This window comes from Polypterus senegalus, chromosome 6, assembly GCF_016835505.1.
Source record: "Polypterus senegalus isolate Bchr_013 chromosome 6, ASM1683550v1, whole genome shotgun sequence".
Taxonomy (NCBI): domain Eukaryota; kingdom Metazoa; phylum Chordata; class Cladistia; order Polypteriformes; family Polypteridae; genus Polypterus; species Polypterus senegalus.
The window spans coordinates 157,060,986-157,086,092 of record NC_053159.1 but is presented as its reverse complement, the minus strand read 5'-3'; the positions used below and the strand labels follow the sequence as shown (position 1 = coordinate 157,086,092).

The 25,107-nt window shown below is 36.2% G+C and overlaps 1 protein-coding gene across 2 annotated transcripts in view; it reads right to left on the bottom strand.

Annotated features, from left to right (window-relative positions):
- The window catches only part of mylka (myosin, light chain kinase a), a 272,709-nt gene that overhangs the window by 202,952 nt on the left and 44,650 nt on the right, over positions 1-25,107 (bottom strand). Inside the window, exon 2 of one of the 2 annotated variants that reach the window (XM_039757417.1) lies at positions 8,440-8,606. The exons of the other annotated variant lie outside the window; for it this stretch is intronic. The gene's annotated coding sequence lies outside the window, so the exon portion shown is untranslated. The remainder of the gene's footprint in view (positions 1-8,439; positions 8,607-25,107) is intronic. 2 annotated transcript variants of the gene reach the window in all.

Genomic DNA, 25,107 nt, shown 5'->3' with positions numbered 1-25,107 from the left:
TTGTATACGCATACAATATATATTATATGCATGTGTGTGAGTATATGTGTGTTTGTTAGAAGTGAATCTTTTGCTACTACTGCAATATTAGCACTATTCTGAGGAGAACTATGAAATTTAGTGTTCTATGTACAATAAGATAAAGTTGACCACGAAGAAAAATCTAGCCCTAACCAATGCAAACACTCAAAATAACAAATTTTAGCATTCACAAATTGCAGGAAACCACACCCCTTGGAAAAAAGCAGATGGAGACAGGCAATGATATGAAGAACACTGCCTGTCTTCATCAAAATGCAGATTTCCACAAAAACACATTTTGATCTCCCCGAAAATTACACTAACACACTGTTTTACAGTATATGTACAAACTCCAGGCATTAAAATTCTTACTTAAAAAGTGATATATTCGGTCAGTATTAAAGCATTGGTTATTACATTTGGATTCTACTTTAAAATGCAAAAACAGGAACGATATTTTTTGATTTACTTTAGAGCAGTTTGCCATAAATTAATATACAACATGACTATGAAAAAAAAAATAGTGACTTCAAAATTACTGAGCTTATTCTTTCAGTTATAACTTACGTATTTTAAACAAAATCATAAAAGTTTATGCTTTTAGAGCAGTCTTTGTGCTGAACTGTCACTGCTGCCTGTGTCTTTACTTATATATCTGATACTAGCCGAAGCCCGCCGTAGCATATGGCGGTATAAGAATAGGAATGGATAATAGTGAGAAAGGAATTCAGTATAACAAAGGCTTAGGAAATCACTGTTGCAGTATAACGAAAATAGCAAAGAGTGAAACTAATGCCAGTGGTCGAGAGAGTACCTTCCTGTAGCAGGCTACGGAAAACATAGACATATATAGATAGACGCCGCATTCACCGTGTTGCCCAGTTGACACGATAAGTCAGCGCATCTACACTATTGCTAGTGGTAAAAGTGCCATTTAAACTAATACAGGTAGACGTGGAAACTGGGTTTTCTGATGAAAAAACAATAACATTTTAAACAGTATCGTTTACATACAACAGATTTTGGCAAATCATTTACATGCAATTATTTATATCCATTTAAACACTAAAAATGGCAATTATTAAATAATAATAATAAATTATTATTAAATAATTCCTCCTGTATAAGTAACATTTCTCGGACTGCTTTCTTCCATCTCCAAAACATTTCTAGACTTCGTCCTGTTCTTACGCAACACAGTACTAAAGTACTGGTTAATGCCCGAGTCACCTCACATATAGATTACTGTAATGCTATTCTATCTGTCATCCCACAAAAACATATCCATCGCTTACAATTTATTCAAAATTCTGCTGCCAGGATAATAACCTGCTGTTCTAAATCCACTGAACATACTACACCTATTCTCTCAACTTCACTGGCTCCCTGTTAACTACAGAATACAATACTTACTAAATACTGCTCTTAACATTTAAAGCTCTCCACAACCTCACTGATCACCTACAGACCGACACTCCTCTCGCTCACTCAGATTCTCATCTGCAGCTGTACTTTCTGTACCACACATCAAACTCTGTGCTATGGAGCTCGAGCGTCTCTCATAGTGCTCCTCAACTTGGGAATTCTCTTCTCTCTCATATACATCTCGATTCAATAACACATTTTAAAGCTACCCTCAGAACTTAGCTTTTCAAATTGGCATACCAATTGTGAATTTTGCACTGTTACTGCCAGTTATCTTTGTTTGTTTGTTTGTTTATTAATTATTGCTGTTTGATTTAGCCTTCTCTTTAGCCTCGATAGTGATGGTGGATGCCAAATGAGGATTAGAGATGGTGGGCAGGGCTCTGTTGTGTGTTCCCCATGACGCGAGAGGAGGGTTACAGTGGGTTCTCTGTCATGCGTACCCCATTGTCGAGCGACTTGGTCGATTTTATATATATATATATTATATATATATATATATATATATATATATATATATATATATATATATATATATATATATATATATATATATATATATATATATATATATATATATATATAGAAAAGCAGCCGGTATCGAAAAGAACAATGAAAAGTCAACATGGCTCTGAGGTTCATATGGACTGTAGCAGAGACGAAAGCGACTGAGGCTGTGTTTGGTGAGGTGCTCCGTGTGGGCACATGAGCAGGCAGTACACATGCCTCGAGAGCGAGGGTGGACGCAGCAGCAGATTTAGAGTTGGCGGGCAGGGCTCTGTCGTGCGTATCCCATGGTCTTAGAGTTGGTGGGTGGGGTTCTGTGAGTTGGCAGGTGTGGTTCTGTCTTGCATGCCCTTAGTGAATTATAGATAGATAGATAGAGATAGATAGATAGATATTAGACTGAATAAGGAAGTAAAACAATAAAATACGTTTAAAAACTTGACTTCCATTAGGGGACTTAACAAATATTTAATAACAAGAACTTAATGGTCTTAAATTATGGATAATTTTTCAATTTACTGCATACTTTAAAAACTAAGAGTAAAATGAACATAGCAGTAATTTTGCAATTCTAAGTTTTAAAATTTAACAAAATAACCAAAGACATCTTAACCTAAAAAAATGTAATGAATCAACAATAACTACTGCAATATTTTTATTATGATAAAAGGTTACATACGCTTTTCAGGGCTTTGTTGGAAGAGGAAAACAAAATTTTCTCAAAGTGTTTTCCTCACGGATTCACAATAAACTAATAAAGAAACTCATTCCAATTTTGGCATTTTGTAACGAATTATACTTTCAATTTTCAGGATAACACACTTCGCATTTTTAATAAAAGAAATGATTTTTCCCATGTCACGTTTGGTATGGTGAAAATTATTAGCATCAGTATATTGTGACTAAATAAAAAACTGTGGATGATATGTGAGTGATTTTACATTAATATGACTTGAAGGCAAGTTGTGCATTTAATTTGATACTTATGTGCAGGAAAAATTAGATAGATATTAAAATGATTAAGCTGTATCTGATTGTGAGGCCAAAACAATTCTGCAGTGCCAACAAAATGATTAATGCATTAAGGGCAAGAGAGAATAAACCCATATTAGAAGGTACAAAGCCACTTGACTTATTTCAGTAATGAAGACAGATGTTTAGATCATGCTGCTAGCACCTATCTAAGCTATCATGCTTGATTGTTGGGGTTTTCAAAGTCTTTAACACAGATGTTGTTCACTTGCAAATATGAGTACCATACTGTAAGTTAGACAAAAGAAAAATTGGAAATGCTTTTTGATCCTGAAATGTAAATGTGGCAAAATGCACTACCTTTAAGGCTGTGTGCTTGCAGCTTGTTGGAGCTCAAATGTTTGTTTTATTTGATATAATTAAACTTTCAACTAGTATGCCAAAAAGGTACAATAAGAGTGCAAAAATGTATATATTTATACAACAAAAGACAATTAGTGTGTAATTAAACAATAAATATGTAACTTCTCCTGAACGTTTTTCTGCCTCTCCACCCATTTAAGAAGTTCGAATAAGCCAATTATAGAAAGGGAGTTCAAATCAATCCCAGGAAGCATCATGCACATATTAGGAGGAGGCACTGTATTGAGCCCCACTCCATTACAGGTCACAATCACAAATACAATACGGCATAAAGTATATCCTTTTCTATAATTCCACATAAAGCTAACCTACCTTACCATTTTAAGCTGCTAGTAGCGTGTTTCTATTTTTAAATATTTCACTTTGTACATTTAACTATGAAATTTATATTCTTTACCCATTTCTAATTTTGAAGAGATCACCTGCTGATGCTTATTTCTTTTCTAGCACTACTGAAGGATGTTCAAAGTAATGTCTTTGAGAAAAGAACATTCACACAAATGAAGCATTATTCAAAATCATGTTTTACTTCCAGCAAATTTTAAGCAGAAGCACATAAATGGAGAGAGAGAGAGAGAGAGAGAGAGAGAGAGAGAGAACACACATGGAATTATTTGCAAAGTACGCAGACAGGATCAAGGTTAATGTGTGTGTCTGCAGTAAAACATGCCTATGCTTAGACAACATATAGAATATACGTGTATATGCAAGTAATCTATGCATGAGCTTGCAAGGCACAGCAAGTTTAATAATGTACTTAACTGTGCCACAAAGAACAGCCGACATGTACCTGCTCACCACAGCATTAGAATGGGTCGGCAGCTAACCATATTTAAGATTAGACACCTAAAATGGTAAAAAAAAAAAACAAATGATAAAGTGTACATAAACATTGTACTAAAATTATTAGGTTTTTTTCAGATGCTTCTGACATTAATAAAAAAAAGTTTAGTTTAAATTTTTTATGGGATATAACTCATGGAATTATAGGAGCAGAGTATTCTACAACCTATTACATTTTTATCACACATAGCATAGCTATCAAATTTCTGTGGTTGATTTTAGTGCAAGTACATTTCCAAAGTATGACTGGGATTTAAAAAAAAAAAAAAAAGGGGGGGAGGGAAAACGGTGTGGCGCACTCAGGAAATGTGTTTACATTTAAGAAACCACAGTTTGTGTAAATACTATTATAATCCCTGAAGGCAGTACATAAAAACAAATGTTACAGTTGAGTTTACTACCACTTTTTTAATAAAGATAAATTTTCAGTTTGTTAGTTTGTTCCACAATCCACAGACCTGTGCTTAGCCAGATATTTGCAATTTAGTTTAATTCATTCTAAGTAAACAATGCATTCATGAAAAGTTATTTCTGATATGATACTGTAAATTCAGAAAATGTGACCACATCTGAGATTATGATATCTATAATACAATAGTTTTAATTATTTAAAAAGTGCAAAAACATTTTGATTTAGACTTTAATGTTCCACACGCCCTCATAAGCATTGTTGGACTTGGCTAAGCGTTGTCAATTAATGTGATATGTTCGGTATTCCTCACATCTATCTCCTTATCTGTACTGTTCCTTTATAAAAGTCCAATGAGCTTGTTAACCCCTTGTGGACTATAGTGGACTGACTTGGCTTTGAAATTTTCCACTAAAATACTTTCAGAGGAAAACCACAATAATGGTGGGTTTTGTATAGGGTTAATCAGAATTACTTTAGTTGATGCAGAATGAAGGCAAATTACTATTAGCAGATGCCCTGGAATATGACTGGTTACATCAGAACACAGTTACAAACACTCAGCAGAGGCATTTTAAAATTTCACATTTTTAGGGAGCAAAAAAAAAAAAAAAAACTGGATCTAACATATGACCTGTAAACCCCATTTTAAACCACCAGAAACAACACAGCATTTTTTAATTACATACTCTTTAATGTGCTAAAGAAAGAAAACAGCATACACAATGTTCCCAGCACTTTTATCTACTACTACTACTGCAGCTACTATATCAATGTCTGTGCAAATTAAATGTAGACGTTGTTGCTTTACCAGAGATTACGCTATTTTAAAATTAAGTGACATTAGATTAAGTACATCAATTTGTCTTTTAAAATCACCCACCCTACATCACATCCACATTATGAGGAAGAACAAACAAAAAAGAAGCATACAAAACAATGAAAAATGACAGGCACCGATCAAACGTCATTTTGGCTCACAGAGGAACAAACATGAAAAGGTCTGAAATATACTTTACAATCAAGACAGAAATGTATTAATGTAAACAGACGTTTTAGATTATGACAGTCTACGTGCATCTGGCCATGCTAGAATATAACAGTTAAAGAAAAAATATGCCAATACTTTATTGTATGCACATGTACTAAGCTGGATGTTTATATTTCAGTATTTAGTAAGGCATGTCCCCCAATTTCACTTTGTAAATTCATATTAATAATTTTTACATTTAATAATCAAGAATATTTCACACATATGATAATTTATGATTCTGATTAAAAGCTCATCCTGCAGAACAACAAAATCATAATCCAAGCAACTCTACAATACACAGATTATGAGTTATTTTAAAGAGCACTAAACCCTGATGATATCATGACACAGCAGATAATTAAGTCTAATCATAGCATGAACTCAGAATTAGATGTTCCATTACAAAATAACTATATTCCCTTGAATAAGAACCATAGGTGAAACTCACAAAATACAGTGGTGTGAAAAACTATTTGCCCCCTTCCTGATTTCTTATTCTTTTGCATGTTTGTCACACAAAATGTTTCTGATCAACAAACACATTTAACCATTAGTCAAATGTAACACAAGTAAACACAAAATGCAGTTTTTAAATGATGGTTTTTATTATTTAGGGAGAAAAAAAAATCGAAACCTACATGGCCCTGTGTGAAAAAGTAATTGCCCCCTTGTTAAAAATAACCTAACTGTGGTGTATCACACCTGAGTTCAATTTCTGTAGCCACCCCCAGGCCTGATTACTGCCACACCTGTTTCAATCAAGAAATCACTTAAACAGGAGCTGCCTGACACAGAGAAGTAGACCAAAGGCACCTCAAAAGCTAGACATCATGCCAAGATCCAAAGAAATTCAGGAACAAATGAGAACAGAAGTAACTGAGATCTATCAGTCTGGTAAAGGTTATTAAGCCATTTCAAAAGCTTTGGGACTCCAGCGAACCACAGTGAGAGCCATTATCCACAAATGGCAAAAACATGGAACAGTGGTGAACCTTCCCAGGAGTGGCCGGCCGACCAAAATTACCCCAAGAGCGCAGACGACTCATCTGAGTGGTCACAAATGACCCCAGGACAACGTCTAAAGAACTGCAGGCCTCACTTGCCTCAATTAAGGTCAGTGTTCACGACTCCACCATAAGAAAGAGACTGGGCAAAAATTTCCAAGACGCAAACCACTGTTAAGCAAAAAGAACATTAGGGCTCTTCTCAATTTTGCTAAGAAACATCTCAATGATTGCCAAGACTTTGGGGAAAATACCTTGTGGACTGATGACAAAAGTTGAACTTTTTGGAAGGCAAATGTCCCGTTACATCTGGCGTAAAAGGAACAGAGCATTTCAGAAAAAGAACATCATACCAACAGTAAAATATGGTGGTGGGAGTGTGATGGTCTGGGGTTGTTTTGCTGCTTCAGGACCTGGAAGGCTTGCTGTGATAGATGGAACCATGAATTCTACGGTCTACCAAAAAATCCTGAAGGAGAATGTCCGGCCATCTGTTCGTCAACTCAAGCTGAAACGATCTTGGGTGCTGCAACAGGATAATGACCCAAAACACACCAGAAAATCCACCTCTGAATGGCTGAAGAAAAACAAATTGAAGACTTTGGAGTGGCCTAGTCAAAGTCCCTACCTGAATCCAATTAAAATGCTATGGCATGACCTTAAAAAGGCGGTTCATGGTAGAAAACCCTCAAATAAAGCTGAATTACAACAATTCTGCAAAGATGAGTGGGCCAAAATTCCTCCAGAGCGCTGTAAAAGACTCATTGCAAGTTACAAACGCTTGATTGCAGTTATTGCTGCTAAGGGTGGTCCAACCAGTTATTAGGTTCAGGGGGCAATTACTTTTTCACACAGGGCCATGTAGGTTTGGATTTTTTTTTCTCCCTAAATAATAAAAACCATCATTTAAAAACTGCATTTTGTGTTAACTTGCGTTATATTTGACTAATGGTTAAATGTGTTTGATGATCAGAAACATTGTGTGACAAACATGCAAAAGAATAACAAATCAGGAAGAGGGCAAATAGTTTTTCACACCACTGTATTTATGAATTTCTTTTAAAATAGCTTTTCTTGATACAGTGATAAATATTTATTGGTGTTCTATATGTTTCATAGTTACTTTTGTCAGCGTTAGTTGGAGCACAGCTTAAAAGCAATTACAAATGAAAGTAAAATTCTAGTCAGATAGTAAGACAGTAGAAAAACATCCTGCAAGACTCAGAAATTAAAAATTAACTTCTACTGTAATTAAACATTATGAAACCCTTTACTGTGTTTATTTTGCAAATTACTTAATAAACCTTCTATATAAATTGTCTTTAGATTAAAGGTTTTTTTGGTATTGTGCTGTAGGCAAAAAACAGATTTCCTCCAGTTTTAGAGAAACAAAGATGCCTTTATGCAAACCTTTGTGACAAATACTATAGTATACTGGGGGAATGATCAAAGCAATAATCTACTGTTGATCTTGACATCATCAGTACACAGATGTTCCGAATGCCTTAAAAAGAATAAAGCCTGGAAAAAAAATCAGTTTTGCTAGTGTTTATATACAGTACACTAACTCAAGGAGCTCCTCTTGTCTGACAAATTAAATAAATAAGCTTGAAAGCAAAACTGATATTTCTTATTCACCCAGGGATGTTACCCTAAATATTTACTGTATTTCACATTTTTTAACTCCATGATTGCTACTTCACCTACTATACTGATTTAATAGTGCACAATTTATTTCATCTATATCACAGGCCAAAGGAAACAGTAAATAACAGAGAACTGAAAGTGATTCATGGACTCACCTCAGTCTTCTTTACAGGTTTGGCAAAGTTGTGGGACGGCAGGGAATGTAAACTTTAGGCCAGCTGTAGCAAAGTCTGTTTCTGTTTAGTGTATTGGGAGTTTGAAAGGGGTAGCACGCTTATTGTCCTTAGGATGTTCACTGAATAGGTCAAGGTTTTTGTGCATACTGGAAAAAAAGGGAAAAATGTAATGCATCATATTACTTGGGCTAGATATACAATTCAACAAAACGACAAAAAATATACATTTTGTTAAGTAAGACTTGTACTAGAAGTAGAATAAAATATCTAAGCAACTGATATGTGATGTCTCTTTTGTGCAGTTGGCCTACTGCCTTTAAGAGTAGGCCATAATTAAATTTATAAAGCATTTAAATTTTTTCTTAAGTTAAAAAATCTGGATGGCCTAGCAGAAACGCTTAAGGTATATGCCAAAACAATTAATTTGTTTCCTGAAAACTGAACTTTATATCTGGTTAGAAATCATGTATTTGTATAGAAACGGAAGATCAACCTAATGATGAAAACATGTGCTTGCTTGCTTGCTGAAAATTAAATTATTACTGAATTACATTTAAAGTATTTGACTGATAATTTATACTTTTGAAACTAAAACCACATGTTAGGATTTATAATGAAAGGCTGGATTTAATTTATATCTCTCTCTGAAGTTAAAATCAAAGACTCATCCTGATTAGCTTTTGTCTATACTACGGAAATACTGCACACATTAAAACATAAAATTTTGATAAGACCATTTTTAAAAGGTTTTAATTCTCCAGAATGTACACACTAGTCAGTGAAGTCTTTTATACATATCAGTGAGTTTTCATCGTCATGTAGGTGACAAATCTATAGTAAAGTATGAACAATTTTAATACAACAACAAGAAATATAAAATACTCCTGTCCACATAAGTTACCATTAAGTGATCATACTGCAAACTAACAATTAAAATGTACAAAATAATCAACTGTAAATAAAAGGTTGCATTCATTGATAGAAAGAGGAGTGCTACAATTTGTGCCACTTCTTCCAAATCCCAAGGTATACTGTATGCACCCAAAAATCAATAGAAACTTCTGGTTGGATCAAACATCTGTTGTAACCCCTCAGAAATTGAGTCTGCTTTCCCACTTGAGGTAAAAGGCTTGGATATATACTACAGTGACTCTGGACTAGAATATATACTTCATTGCTCTGGCCATTAGTTACCTCTACCACACTGGGTGTCCTCCCTGTGTCAGAGCAAAGCTCATCACATTACTTTGGCAGCCAAAATAAAACTGATGCTTATATTCTCCCACATCCACATGAAAAAGTTAAGTTAACTAAGTGTTTCTTTTACATTTTTAAAAGAATGACGGCAATGTTTTGTCATTGTATTTTCGGCTTCTTTTTCTTGCTATAGCCACAATTTTATATGCGGTTTATTAGTGTGACCATGTTGCTCCTGGCAACAGCTCTATTGCGTAGTGCAAGGTTGTCAGGTAGAAATTTGCAGGATTACATAGAAAATGTAATTTCTATACCACAGCGGTCATGTAGCGCCTTTCACATGTGATCTGCTACTGAGAGATAATCCAAATACAGTGGAACCTCGGTTCACGAACGTCTCGGTTCACGACCAAAAAGCTCGCCAAACTTTTGCCTCGGTTCACAACCACACACTCGGTATACGAACAAGCCAGTTTCCCTTGCCTGCCTGAGCTGAGCCGAGAGAGAGAGAGAAAGCGAGCCACCTGCCTGCTGGGGAGGGGAAGGAGGAGATTGCTGCACGTGTTTGCCTGCCTATCTGCAGGCTGTATGTGCAAGTGCACCATCCCCCCACCACAGGCAGGCTGAGAGAGAGAGAGAGAGAAAGTGAGCCGCGTGGCTGCAAGAGCTCTGTTCATTGTTCTCCTTCAATTGGCTTCTCAGCAAGTGAAGAGTGGTGAGAAGAAAGTTTTGAAGAAAATTGAAATCGAAGTAAAGAAAGAAATTACAAGAGGTGGAAAAACTGTTTACCAGTTTACTCATTTACCAATCTGAGAACCCTCATGCTTTCAAGCAGCACAATGTAAACAAAGCCAGATTGCCAGTAATGTGGAGGGCAAACACGAAGGGTTGGGTCACAAGGACTTTATTTTTGGAATGGCTGCATGAGGCTTTCGCTCCCACCAGCTAAACAGCTAAAAGCACCAGAAACCCAAGAAATCACAAGAGAGAAAACACCTGAAGGAAAACACTTCATGCCAGAACTCGACTTATGCAAGGTTAGTTTTCTTGGTGGTTTTTGTATTACAGATTTTTCAAAAGTTTATTTTTCAGTTCGTAGCATGAATTGTTGCAATGTTACTTTTCTCTTTTTTCAAATGTTCGCTTTTTTCCCTGTGCTTAAAAGTCATGAAAGTGTTTACAGATGGAGTTTTTCATAGCGCGATTAGTTGCAATTTTACTTTCCTCTTTTTTCAAATGTTCCTTTATTTCTGCTGTGCTTAAAACTCATTTTAAAAAAAGTGCTTACAGCGATCGGGCTTTAAGGTTAATAGTGTGATCTCCTGCAATCTTACTTTTTTGGTTTTCTTGTGGTTGGTTTTTGCATGCATTTCGGATTTGTTCTAATGTTCCTTTTTTCCGCTGTGCTTAAAACTCATTTAATACAAAATGCTGCACGAGCAAGCGCAGAGAGAGAGCAAGCACGTGCTACAGAGAGATTAGAGAGCGCGAGTGAGCGAGCAAGTGCAGAGAGAGAGCGTGAGCCAGCCTGCTCCTGTAGCTGAGGGAGGGAGGGGCTTTGGTGGTGTGTGTGCTACAGAGAGAGAGAGCGCGAGCGAGCCAACTCGTGTAGCTGAGCAGGGAGCCTGGGTGTTGTGTCAGTGTTATTCAATGTTTTTACATTAGTTTACTATTACACTGTGCATTCTATGGTGTAATTAACTATATTTGTGCTTAATCTTTACATATATTTACATACAGTTTGTACGGTCTGGAACGGATTAATTGTATTTACATACAATCCTATGGGTGAAACTGCTTCGGTTCACAACCAACTCGGTTTACGACCAAAGTTCTGGAACGAATTATGGTCGTGAACCGAGGTTCCACTGTACATTTAAGCTGCTGTTAGTGCTACTTACCTGTTGTGTTGCACCTTTAAAATGTACTTTACTGAAAGCACTCCAGTACTGCTCAATGTATCTTTACTTCTTAGATGTTTATGTTTTACTGTTTAATAATTTATATACAATACTACATTTTATTTTTTTCCCTTGCACTCAGTGAGCGAAGCCACTTATGGAGGAATATTTCCGACAAAACTAAATAAATAAATAAATAAATAAATAAATAAAAGTACTGTGAAATGTGAGCTTAAATAAATAAATGTGTCACAAAATGTTTTTTGTTGCTTAATTATTTAATTTTGTTCGTAACATTCCTCCAAGCCAGCATGAAATACAACTTGAAATAAAACTGTCACTTTCACTCGTCAAAGTTGAGAGGGTGGCCTCTAACACACCCTCTAGTTGTTGATTGGTGAATCGATAGCACAAGAATTAATTAGAAAAATGCTTAATACTGCCGATGAAATGGATTCTGCCGAAGATATTACGTATTTCAGAGAGAGAATTGAAGATTTATCGGAAGATATTGCAATGTTGGCGGCCCTTTTAGACCCCGATATAGATGAAACTATTTTTGAAAATATCGAAGAACTTGTGGAAGGGACTTGACTACACTCCAGTTCAGGTGACGCAGTTCCCTGCTCTGGACATCCATTCTTTGACAATCCAGCCGAGTCAATAGAATACTTCTGGTTATGCGGTTTAAAAGTACGATCGATTACAGATCTATATGGTGTATTGGAGAAGACGATCACAAGGCGAATGAGCCAGTTTGCTATATGGCTGTATTAGTTTAGGTACTTTGACATGGAATGCCAAAAGCAGTGCCAACTAATATTTTGAACTGAGTATTTGACCCTTGTTTTACGAGTATAAAGTCAGGTGCATATTCGCAGCTACTTTTTTAAACAATTTTACAACTCTGATCAGTGGCAAACATTGTAACAACATTGCAATTTCAGCCGATAAATCTTCAATTCTCTCTCTGAAATACATAATATCTTCGGCAGAATCCGTTTCATACATTTGCGATTCTTTTTGAGGTTTGTCCTATGTATACCACTGAGCAAGAACTGCATGGAATGCTATAAACTGCATTTCGTGTTTCTGCTGTCGATTTTCTGTTTTTAGCATTGAAGAGGACCGTGCTCAGATTGTTCATGGGTTTGTGTGCTATTCTGACGCCTGACCTGGCCAGGACTCATGCTGCACCTTCAGACCCCTTATAGTGATAAGGAAGTGAGTGCCAGGTGGGGTGGGGGTTCTGATTCAAGTCGAGTGTTTGTTGAGTTTTTTGGCGTCTTCTGTGTAAGCTTCGATTAATGTATGTTTTTGAGTATCCATTTGAAGTGAAGAGACGGAAGAGATAGCGTCTTTCATTCATTTTTGTCTCTTTCATATTACAATGGGTGTGGACTCTTCTGAATAGAGTTTTAACACAGCTCCGTTTATGACATATGGTAAACACTAGTGTGCAGGGTGGCGTCATTATTTCTTTCAATGTAGATGTCCAGGAAGCTGATGTGTCGGTTCATTTCTTTTTCCATGGTGAATTGGATTGCAGGGAATATTGTGTTGATGTGGTTGTAGAATTCATTCAGCTGATCATTTTTAGTATGACGAATGTGTCATCTACACAGCATATCCAAATTTTGGGTGTGAACTGGAATGGAGCCACGTTTTCAAATCGCTGCATTACCAGTTCCGCTAGAAGTATATATACATACATAGTATACATAGGACAAACATCAAAGAGAATCGCAGCACATATACAGGAACATCGCAACGCCGTCAGAAGAAAGAACTTACGATCATTGATCTATACGCACACTAAATCAACAGGACATACATTTAACTGGGTCAATGTACAAGTAAGATTTAAAGCCAGTACTAAAAGTGCCAGAGAGCTGGCTGAATCTTGGCTATCAAATGAGAACGCCATTAACAGACACTTGGACATAAATCCAGCATATGCAAACTTAAGAAGAACATGTTTGTAATAAACAAAACTTTACACCCAATAAACCACCCCCCCTTCCTGATCACACTCACTTAAAAACCTCCCTGCCACCCAAGTAATTCTTGCTATATATTGCCTTTGATTCTTGTAAGTCTAAGCATTATACTCTGATGAAGACCCCTGGCATGCTTTTTTTTCCTCCTTTTGTGGATCTCCAGCTGCAAATATGCAAACTGTATCACATACCTTCTCTTCTATATATATATATATATATATATATATATATATATATATATATATATATATATATATATATATATATATATATATATATATATATATATATATATAATTATATATAATTCTCCCCCCAACAACAATTAGGGAGAAACACATGTTGCGTACTGTTTGCATTATTTGACAGTAAACTACTTGACAGGTGACGATTTGAGTAGTGGACACTTTGATGTTTATGAATGTTTAAACTCTTAAAAGCTGGATGCAAAGTTATCGATGAAACCGGTTGTATGCTTACAACGCTTGACAGATGCCGAATATCACTTCAAAACAACAAGTCCTGCAAATACTAACGTAATTGAAACAAACCATGAAACTCAAACCGATTATGACAGCAGCAATCCAAGCTGTGAAATTTTAGACAAGATTGCTTTTCACATGGCCAACTGTACGTTGCATGCTCAAGAGTAAGCTCAGCGCACAGCTTGGTCATATTAGGAGCGGAGGGCCGAACTGACAACGTGGCATACAAAGAGATCCTTAACAAATCATTTTTGGTATATTTTCTCTTAGTTTAAATAGGTTAACTTTTCTTCTTAATGAAAATTTTAAGGCAATACTTCGCTGCTGCGAAGCGTGGGTATTTTGCTAGCATATTTATATATAGCGTATAATATATTATATATATTATTGGTCTGCAAGTCTCAACTGAAAGAGGGCACCGTGGCACAGGTTTGCGGACTTGCAGATCAACCACAAGCATTACCCAGTAGGTAACTACCCATACAATCAGATTGTGATTCAGACTATGAATGCTATGAATATATTATATATACATTTTTAATGTAGGTAGATCATTTTGACCTGGTCATTTTAAAAGTAGCTCGCAAGCCAAAAAAGTGTGGGCACCCCTAGTCAATTGTAACCATTAAGTGTCGCAGGCAGCATGCAATCTGCAGAGTAAGCAGCATGTGGTCACTTTTGCCCCATTAGACTTTGCTTCACATAGTACATGCTATTCCATCTAGTTGCAGCATCCGGTTTGAGACACTTCTGAGGTGCACCTTTGGGCTGGGTTTATACTTCACGTGATGCGAACCCAGCTCAGGACGCTACTGCTATGCAAGCGGTGTACAGTTCATACTTGCGTGCATACTTTACATAAATCTGAAAGATTCCACCAGGTGGCAGTGAGATATATAATCACAGTGAGAAAACAATGTTTGGCTTCACTGCGTTGTGAATTGCCTGAAACATCCATTAAATTCCCAGTACACCTTGCCACAATATCTCTGAAAAGGTTGGATGTTTAATGATTATATCCATCAATCCAGGGAAGCACTCATTCCATTTGTATTTCAACATTTTAATTCTTGAGCATAAAGTGATACCTTCTACAGCTTAAAATCTGTTGAGCAGTTAGACTAAGCATAGTGAATGGACTTATATCAGAATTCCGTATCTCCATTATAAAGCTAAGTACTACACGTACCACTGTTGAGTAGTTTCTGGATATGACAGGCTACAGTGTTGTACATCTCCGGTAGGCAGATTTCAAAGAAATATTGGTGACGTGAAATTTTATAAACGAGGGTATAGGTGTGATATCAACTGCTGAAACCCATTGTCCTCCACTACAGAATAAGGATGATCATCAATAACTGCGGATTATCAATTCCATTACTTTCTGAGTAATACTTTGAGCTTTTGCATTGTTTGAATTGAATTTTCTTTTGCAATCAAATGCTTGGGCCATTGACAGAGTTCCCCTATCATTGGCTAGCACTGGAACTTGAAAGCTCCTGACTGAAGCAGATTTGCATTTCAGAAACTCGTCATTTTCCTTACTATGCTTTGCCTTGAAGTGAGCAGTCATATTTGTTGTATTGTAGTTTTTACTCAGTGTCTGCAAACAGATTTCTAGTTTCTTCTGAACAAACATTAAAGTGAGCACACACTGCAGACATCCTTCTACCCAACAAATTTTGTTGCTGAAGCATCATGGGAATTTTTTTTTTTTTTTTTACAAAGGGAATAATCAACAGTAAATATTAGCTTATTTCTAACAATCAGCTGATAGCAGTATTTTGTTGCTTTAACAGCCAATATGGATAATAGACTGCAGTATTTTGTTGCTTTAACAGCCGATACGGATAATAGACTGACGCAATTGGTGTATCTCTAGTTTTTCTGTATAGATCAGTGCCAAAAAGGCCAAACTTAATCCAATGTGATTCAATGCTGTATAATCATAAAATGCAAAACCTTTCAAGGAGAGAAAACTTTCAGAGACTGAGTGAGGAGTGCGAGTGTCTGGGCTTGTGAGTGTCCTGGATAAAAACCAACATCCAGGCCTTTAATGACCACTTGGGCACAGTCATCAGCAGTGCATCTGTCTGCAGAAAATTTCGACCTTGTCAAGAGGTTTACTTACTTCGGGAGCAACATTAATGTCTCCTGTGAAGTCAGTAGACAGACTGGGAGAGCAATGGGGTCATGAGGTCGCTGGAAAAGATCCAAGTCTTTACAGTTCTGGTACTTCAGGTTTTGCTATATGGTTGCGAGACATCCAGTGACCTGAGACAAAGACTAGATTCCTCCGGTACCGTCTCTCTTCGGGGAGTCCTTAGGTACTGCTGGTTTGACTTTGTGCCGAATGAGCAGTTACTCATGGAGTCCCGAATGAAACACATTACCTGCATTGTAAGGAAGCATCAGTTACAGCACTACGGTCATGTGGTGTGATTCCCCGAGTGTGAACCAGCTTGGTGGATCCTCACTGCTGTGGATCCGAGCAGGTGGACCAGGCCAAGGGGATGCCCACGTAACACCTGGCTGTGGCAGATAGATGGTAATTTCCGGAGGACAGAGTGGACTGGGCAGAGTGTCTGCCTGGGGTGTTGCATAGTGCAAAGTAAATTGACAACAAATTTGTCCATACATATAAGTTAACTGTTGACATTATCAAAAATACTACAAGAACAATAAAATCAAGCAGGGTCTAAAATATCAGACTGCAGGTAGCTTTATATTTTTCTTTAAGTGTTCAGCAATTGCTACATGTTTGAAAAGCATTTCACAGAACTTATTATACAGCTAACAAGACTGCCACTATGGAAAGTACCTGTACTGCAATTGACAAGAGCAGGTGGGATACATGCTGTTGCACATTAAATTTCAGGACACCTTTAATCAAGCCTGCAGCCACAATCCTTGGTTTTCTACATTCATGTCAGATTTGACATTTACAATAGCAATAATAATAATTTAGAAACCAAAATACTGGCTAAAATATTTCTATCCCAAAAAACAATAGTAGTATATAAAAGGTTGGCATGCCTTCTTTCATTTTTTCAGGTATATATTTAAATCTTAAAAGTCAGAATTACATTTAATTTTGGATATTAAAAACTAAAAAGGTAACTTCAACAACTAAACAGATGGGAGCAATTTATTGTGCTCTTAGCAATTTGAAACCACAGCCTGAACTGTATCAAATTAATATTGTCATAAGGTTCTTAACTACTTATATTGCAATCACAAAGAATAAAAATAATGACAAAAGGATGACAACGATAATTTATTTTGACACTGACATCTTTTGGCTAGATTACAAAGTCAAAATACTTCTCTAGACTTTCAAGTTAAGATTTTCATATGGTAGCCACATACTTGTAATCCTTCAGTGGATTTAAAGAAAATATATAAATAAAAGTAAACCACTGAAATGAATCAATCTATGCCCAGATGTCTACACATATTGTTGAATTTAACTATGGAGTTTAGACACCTCACTGCCTAAAAGCTGGAGTATCCATGATAGGGCCAAACAATGTCTTAAAAATTCACATCAAAACACTATGTTCAATACCTTCACCGGGGGTAGGCTAGTGGCTGGAAAGATGGGCTTTACCTATGTGTCTTGAGGCAAGGTCTGTGGCAGTGCAGATTTTTAGGGGGGAAAAAAACCACGAATAAGCTTAATGGGCAATGTGCAAGAGTGTCACAGCTTTGCAGTGCATCTTTGGGACATTGAGGTGGCCAGCAGATCATGTATTCTTTTTCATGCATAGTCTGGCTGTCTGTCTCGTTGGCACTCCAAGGCACACAATTGCACACCTGCCCTGGCCAACAGTTTAAAAAGGACAGTCCAAGTTGGAAGAACAATAGGTGAATGTATGAAGGCAGAGTTGGAAGAGAAACGCTATGGCAAAATTCGGGAGAGCAAGTAATTGAGGAGGAGGAGGAGGACAAGAGGCGGTGTGGTCGGGCCTAAGTAGGAGAGCATAATGAATAGCATTCGGAGAGGTGTCACATTGAATCAAGGTATAGAAGCAGGGACTTGGATGGACCCTCCACTGGATCAAAGGATATATTTAGCACATGGTAAAACCTAGGGCTTGCAAGGTACATCTTGCCAAAGATCAATTTGAGCAAGTAAAATTAGAACTAGGTGATGGGGATCACAGTTGTGGGAGTCACGTACTGGAAAGACCCACTTGGTTGTGCTGGGGAGAAGGACAGAGCCACAATAGACTTGTTGAAGAGCCTAACCTAAAGTCTTTGAACATTTCTTAATGGGATTTTAAAATGTATTTATTGTTCATTTTAACCTCCACAAATGCACTGGTTTTTATTATGAATTACTTATTGACTTCTCCATAAATTTCACTACACTTTATTATTGGGACTTTGTTTTAAAATACACACACTTTGGACATGGCTAAAGGAACCTGGCTGTTGTCTCTAACTGCTGTGCCCATCTTGATTACAAACTAGTAGGAGTCATATGGACAGATTAATGACAGGTATGCTCCCCAGACATTGACCCCTGACAATGTACCAAGAAAAGCATCAATACGGAGTAAGAAAGTCTCAAAAGTATTAAAACTTGTGCGGCCACTATGAGTGATCATTTTAAGGATAGTGAGCTACCTAAAATAGCACTGTAAAGAGCAAGAAAAAATGGGCATTTGCATTCTGCAAGTACTGCAAAGGCACGTCTCTGCCATTGAACTTTACGTGAGGTAATGATCAGGCTGGCATTCCTCAACTAAAGTGCACTACTGCTAAGCTAGCTATATCATGCAACTCCAGCTGCAAATATGAGTGTACGTCAGCTTTCTCGTGAGGTGCATTATATTAAAAAAAGTTTGCCACTTGGAGGAAATTCTTGCAAATGTTTGGAGAAAACATCCATATATTTATTAATATAAAATATAATTTATTCCCATCATTAGTGTGAGCTGACTAACATGTGAGTCTTTCTGGATTATGATTGTATTTGTCTTTTTGAACTCCTTCAGAAGACTAAAGAATGCAAGGGATGTGCAATATTAATATTACATTCTAACTATCAATCTAGAACTGGGAGAAAATGAAACAGTACTACGCCAAACAGATTCCTTTACCATATTCCATGCGAGTTTGGATCCAGGAAAAAAAATTTTAGACCCAAAAATTGCACTGTAATACATGATAAGGAAATGATACAACATAGCACTTGTACTCAACTGAGATGACAATGAGTCTGTCTACATTTTTGTCACTATTCCCAATATGGCCACCACAAATATGTACTTGCCAGTTTCAACTCCATGCAGTTATGAATTACTCACTGTCAATACCATCCTCTGTTCTCCAAGTTTATTCCACCAAATCAACATCTTCCTAGAGACGCACAAAATTTCTGTCAGATGGACTTTTGCTATTAAGAATGAATTCTTTACTCTTTTGTCATTGTATATCCACAAATTATTTTTACTGTCCATTATATAGGTATTTATATGTAAAAACCACGGTGCTGCCCAAAATGCACACTAGGAAATGCATCAATACTATTTGACTTTCTCTCAAATGAAAAAAAAATTGTAGGGTTTCAATAAGTTTTGCTTTGCATGGGGAGAAGATGTACAACAAGCCCACAAGATGAACAAACAAAAACAAGTGAAAACTTTATTAGTGAGCAAACTAAAAAAAAATATGCACACCTCCACAACTCACTCCTAACATCATTACACACTGCCATAATTCTTTTAGTAAGCAACACACTGCTATGTTATTTGTAGTCTCCGTGTATACTCAGCCACAGACTACAGCTGGGAGTTTCTAGGCTGCATATTTGTTTCATGCCAATTTCTTAATTTGAAGCCAATTATTCCCCAAGCAACATTTTCATGCTTATTTTGGGGCATTTTCAAGCACAAAGTGTTGGGAGGTAAAATGGGAGAGTGGGGTTACTAGGGGGGAGAGAAAGAGAGCAAGCTATCTCTAATATATACTTTTAATCCTTATAATTATAAGTACCAACGAAAAAATAGGATTCATGGCAATAAATCCTGGGAAAATTGGAAATTAAGGTCAAAGCTGTCTTATTTTTTGTTAAAACAACAAAATGACAACAAAAGTTCAGAGGCAATGTCTCCGGGAATGGACAGTTAACTTTGTGAGCTGGAATGTTAAAGGCCTGAATCACGAATTAAAGAGAAAGAAAGTATTTTCCTCACTTAACAGGTCTAAACGCTAAAACAGTATTTTTACAGGAGACCTACTTATTAAGCAAGGATCAGTTTTGGCTGCACAAACACCGGACTGGCCAAATGTTCCATTCTATCTTTACAAAGAAAACTATAGGTGTGGGAATTCTTATACATAGAACAGTATCATTTTGAAGTATCAGATGTAGTATCTGATCCTGAAGGGAGATATGGGATTGTCATAGGTAAATTATATAACTGTAAAGTGATTTTGATAAATATTTATGGACCCAATGTCGAAGACAGGGAATTCTTGCAAAATGTATTTGCATCTATTTCCAATGTGAACACTCATAAAATTATAATGGCTGGGGACTTTAGTTGTGTTTTAAATCCAGACCCAGATAGGTCTCCTGCCGCAGGGGCAATGACATCTAATACTGCAAAGACAATTACATAGTTTTTAACTGACCACAACTTATCAGACCCCTGGAGATTTCTAAACCCAAACTCAAGAGCATATTCCTTCTACTCACCAGTGCATCATTGCTACTCAAGAACCGATTATTTCTTTGTACATAACAATTTCTTGCCTACAATTAAATCTTAAGTATGACACTATTGTTATTTCCGACCATGCTCCTTTGATTCTGAAGCCAAAATCATTATGCACATACTCATCTCGAAGATGGCGTCTTAATCCAATTCTATTAGCAGACAAGAACAGTACAGAATTTATATTCAAGCAAATCAATATTTTTTGAGACACAAATACATCCTCAGAGGTTTCTGCAGGAATACTCTGGGAAGGCCTTCTTAAGAGGACAGATTCTCATATCTTTCCCACAGAAATAAATTGGAAACCAAGGTGTCACGGCTAATCACCGAAATTACAAGAATAGACCGATAACATGCCAGGTGTCCAAGTGAGGCACTTCATAGGAAAAGGCAGGCTCTGCATTCAGAACTCAACCTAACAACTAAAGAAACTGAACAACTAATATTTAAATCAAGACATCATTACTGGATTATGAACATGGAGAGAAAGCTAATAAGATCTTAGCTCAAAAAATGCACAAGTAAGAAGTTCGCAATGCAATCCCAGCAATCACCAACACAAATAGAGAAAAATCATTCACCATAAAATTATAATGAACACATTTAGAGACTACTATAAATCCTTATATTCTACTGAGTTTAAGGAGGACAAGACACAATTGGTATGATTTGTTCTGAAACTTTGTTTTGGTAAAACTAGAGTGATTTGTATGGAATGTTATTTGATTTTAATAAAATCAGTAAAATAAAAAAGTTATGTAGTTATCATTTATCACGTATTTATAATTCTATGAATGACTTTTGATATTATTGTGTAATTGCGATTGCCCTTTTAATTCTTCTTAAAGGCAGTCTTTGGAGATGACCAACTACATATTGTACTATATACATAATTTTTATGTGACTAATTAAATCAGATTTGAAATAAATAAGGATATTTTTAAACTAATAAACTAGATGAATTATAAATTATTACATAATGTAGTTAGGAATCATTATGCAATATAAAATTCAATAAGAATTATGAATTATTACTTTAATCAAGTTTCTTTGAGAGACATGAAATTCTAAAACTTCAAGAACAATTGTAAGGTGAAGAGAACAAAAATGAAAAAAAAAAAACCACATTAACTGAAACTGCTGGAGCCATAAAATATATGCCGATTGAAATAATTACCAGACCCAGACACCCAGAGGCCTGGCCCTTCCCGACTTCAGCTGTCTAAACAAATGTGCAAGCACTAGGATTTTGCCATGAACTGCACAACTACAAACTCCTACCTACATGGGTTCCTATTGAAATCCCTGTGGTTTTCTCAGTCCAAGATCTATTGTGTACTCTAGTATCTATAAAAAGTCGTTGCTGGGCACACACATGGAGCAACTACATTTTTGATTAAACTCTATTTGAGATTACTGCCAACCTTGCATATTAATAATAAAAAAGGTTTATTTTTACCTAGCATTTACTTTCTGGTACTAGAAAGGTACTGAAATTTTTACATATTTAAATGTAGAAGACACTTTGGCCAAATCTCCGATTATTTTTAGCTACAGTTCAACTTGCCAGTGTCTATATGTACAGTACAACCAGAAACTTAGAGACTTTGTTCATTGTGGCTCATCTTTAAACCCACTAATACTTTACTGCTATAAACTGACCAATGCAATTTAATAGCATATATCATATACACTTTTCCAAACTCAAACTCTTAAATCAAACTGTGATTAGAGAACACACAAGATAGGGACTTCCAATCACCACTCTCATTGTACTCCTAAAATGAAAACTTGAAAACCAGACATGTAATTTTGTCATGTTGTCTGACTCCACTGGACTTTAAAACAGACTGTCATCCACTAATTGCCTTTTCAGAATTATAATACATGGGGATACAAATACTCAAGAACTATTCTGAACTAATGGGATTTGACACAGACGGAGATTCCAATTTATCCTTTTCAAATATTGATACCAATATTGAAAAGTTGAGTATCTGCTGATACTTCATACAAACCCAATATATTTTTCCTGTAAGAACTGCCAAGTTTTACAAGACCTATTTATAAAGAGTGCATTTCATTTAAGATGATCTGAAATTGACATGCTCAAAAAATTCTACTGCCCTACGGGAACAAATACAATAACATGGCTGCTGCTTTGTTCTATTCAACTGAACTCAAAAAAAAAAAAAAGTTAAATTGTAAATATGTGCAAGTTTTTTTTTTTTTTTTTTAAATTGAGATGTCAGCACAAAAGGTCACAGAATTCTAAGGAATGACTAACCAGAAAAAAAAAAAAAGTGTTTTGCAATTTACCAATTGTATTTTGTGCGCTTCATTTTTTTTTTTTTTTGATTATTTTATTTTACAGTAACTATTAAAACTGCATTTTGTCATAAAGAATTCTATGAAGAAAAATTCATTTGGAACAATCTCTAGTGAAAAATTAAAGCTTTTGATGGTCGCTGAAACCTAATCCCATTTCCTATAGGTTCAATGTATTAACATTCGTGTCTTTATTTTTAAGTCTTTTAAGTCGCTGAGGTTACATTTCTGAACTTGTAGTATTTTTAATCTATGATGTTCATAGTCTAAGTTAGCAGTTACTCGTACATTATATCAAGGGATGGTGATCTGACGTATGAGTAACCACGTACTTGTGGTGCATTGAAGAGTGAGGTACTGCTGAAACAGAAAAATGCAGGCATTACTTTCTCTCATATGTCAAGGCTCCCAAGGAGTGCACCAGGTTACCCTGATGGCAGATCCTCCCCAGAGTTACAGAGTGGCAATTACGCTTCAGATATGATTCTACAAACGTTTACCTTTCGTCGTCATTACTTTCTATGTAGGCATTTTTGAGACTTTGCATATGCTCTGAGTGAATATCAATTACAATAATGACAGCAACACTCATTTTGATCTAATGTAACTTAATGATTGCAATTATTTTTTAAATACATTTCCAAGAGGATGTTTAACCTGAGCTCTGGTACTTTAAATAGAAAGAAATGTGTAGTATGCCTTATGAGAAGGATTTCAGATTTCTAGTGGACTCATCACTATCAACATCCAGACAGTGTTCAGAAGGCATTAAGAAGGCTAACGGAGTGTTAGGTTATATAGCAAGATGTGTAGAGTGTTGTTCTTCTTTCGGCTGCTCCCGTTAGGGGTTGTCACAGCGGACCATCTTTTTCCTGATCTTTCTGTCCTTTGCATCTTGGCTAGACCTCATCTGGAGAACTGTGTACAGTTTTGGTCTCCTGACTACAAAAAGAGACATAGAAGTGCTAGAAAAAGTCCAGAAAAGAGCTACTTCTAGGGCTAAAGGGAATGAGTTATGAGGAAAGATTAAAAGAGTTGAGCCTTTGAAGTTTAAGCAAAAGGAGATTTAGAGGAGACATGAAGTGTTTAAAATTATAAAGGAAATTGGCACAGTGGATAAAAAACTGCTACCTTAAAATGAGTTTAGCAAGAACATGAGGATACCCTTAACAACTGTAAATTTCACAGAAACATTTGGAAGTTTTTCTTCACACACAGAACTATAGGCCCATAGAAAAAGTTACCAAGTAGTGTGGTAGATATTAGGACTTCAGAGACCTTCAGAATTTGATTTGATGTTGCTTTGGAGGAATTATATGGATAGGACTGGCCAGCTTTGTTAGGCTGAATGGCTTGTTCTTGTTTAAATCTTTCTAATGTTCCAACAATACTAGCAGCAGATTAGTTAAACTTGGTATTGATCTTGTTGCTCTATTCACTTCAACATCACTTTAAATTGGAGGATCATCTCTTCTTAGTACTGTACTATCTCAGGTACATGGCAAAAGACCCACTATGTCTTTTGATCTCTGAATGCAAAAAGGATGATGCTGGGGGAAAAATGTTAATGACTCTGTTTAATAGGTTTTCAGTAAATGTGTCTGGGTTTGTTATGTGCATTATATTCAGTTCATTGTGTCATCTCTTTTGCGTTCTCTCTGAGAACATCACTTTGCACACAAAGAATTCCACTCCGTTTCCTTTGAAGGGCTGTGTTTTTTAACTTTTAAGCTACCACAGGAGTCATAAGCACTTAATGCTTTACAAACAATTGGGGGAATGAAGTAATAGAATTCGGCTTAAATTTTGGTGCTGGACTGAAAGAATTGCACTTTAAAATTTTGCATAGATTACCTTAATAACGTCAGAAAATCCCAAAGGCAAAAGGTCTTTCTTTGGTCACCATTTTTACGTCATTACGAAATTAGTTCAGAAATAAAAACCCACCGTTCGTGCAAGATTTGACAGTGCATTGAAGTGATCTATCAGCTGTAATATACATTTA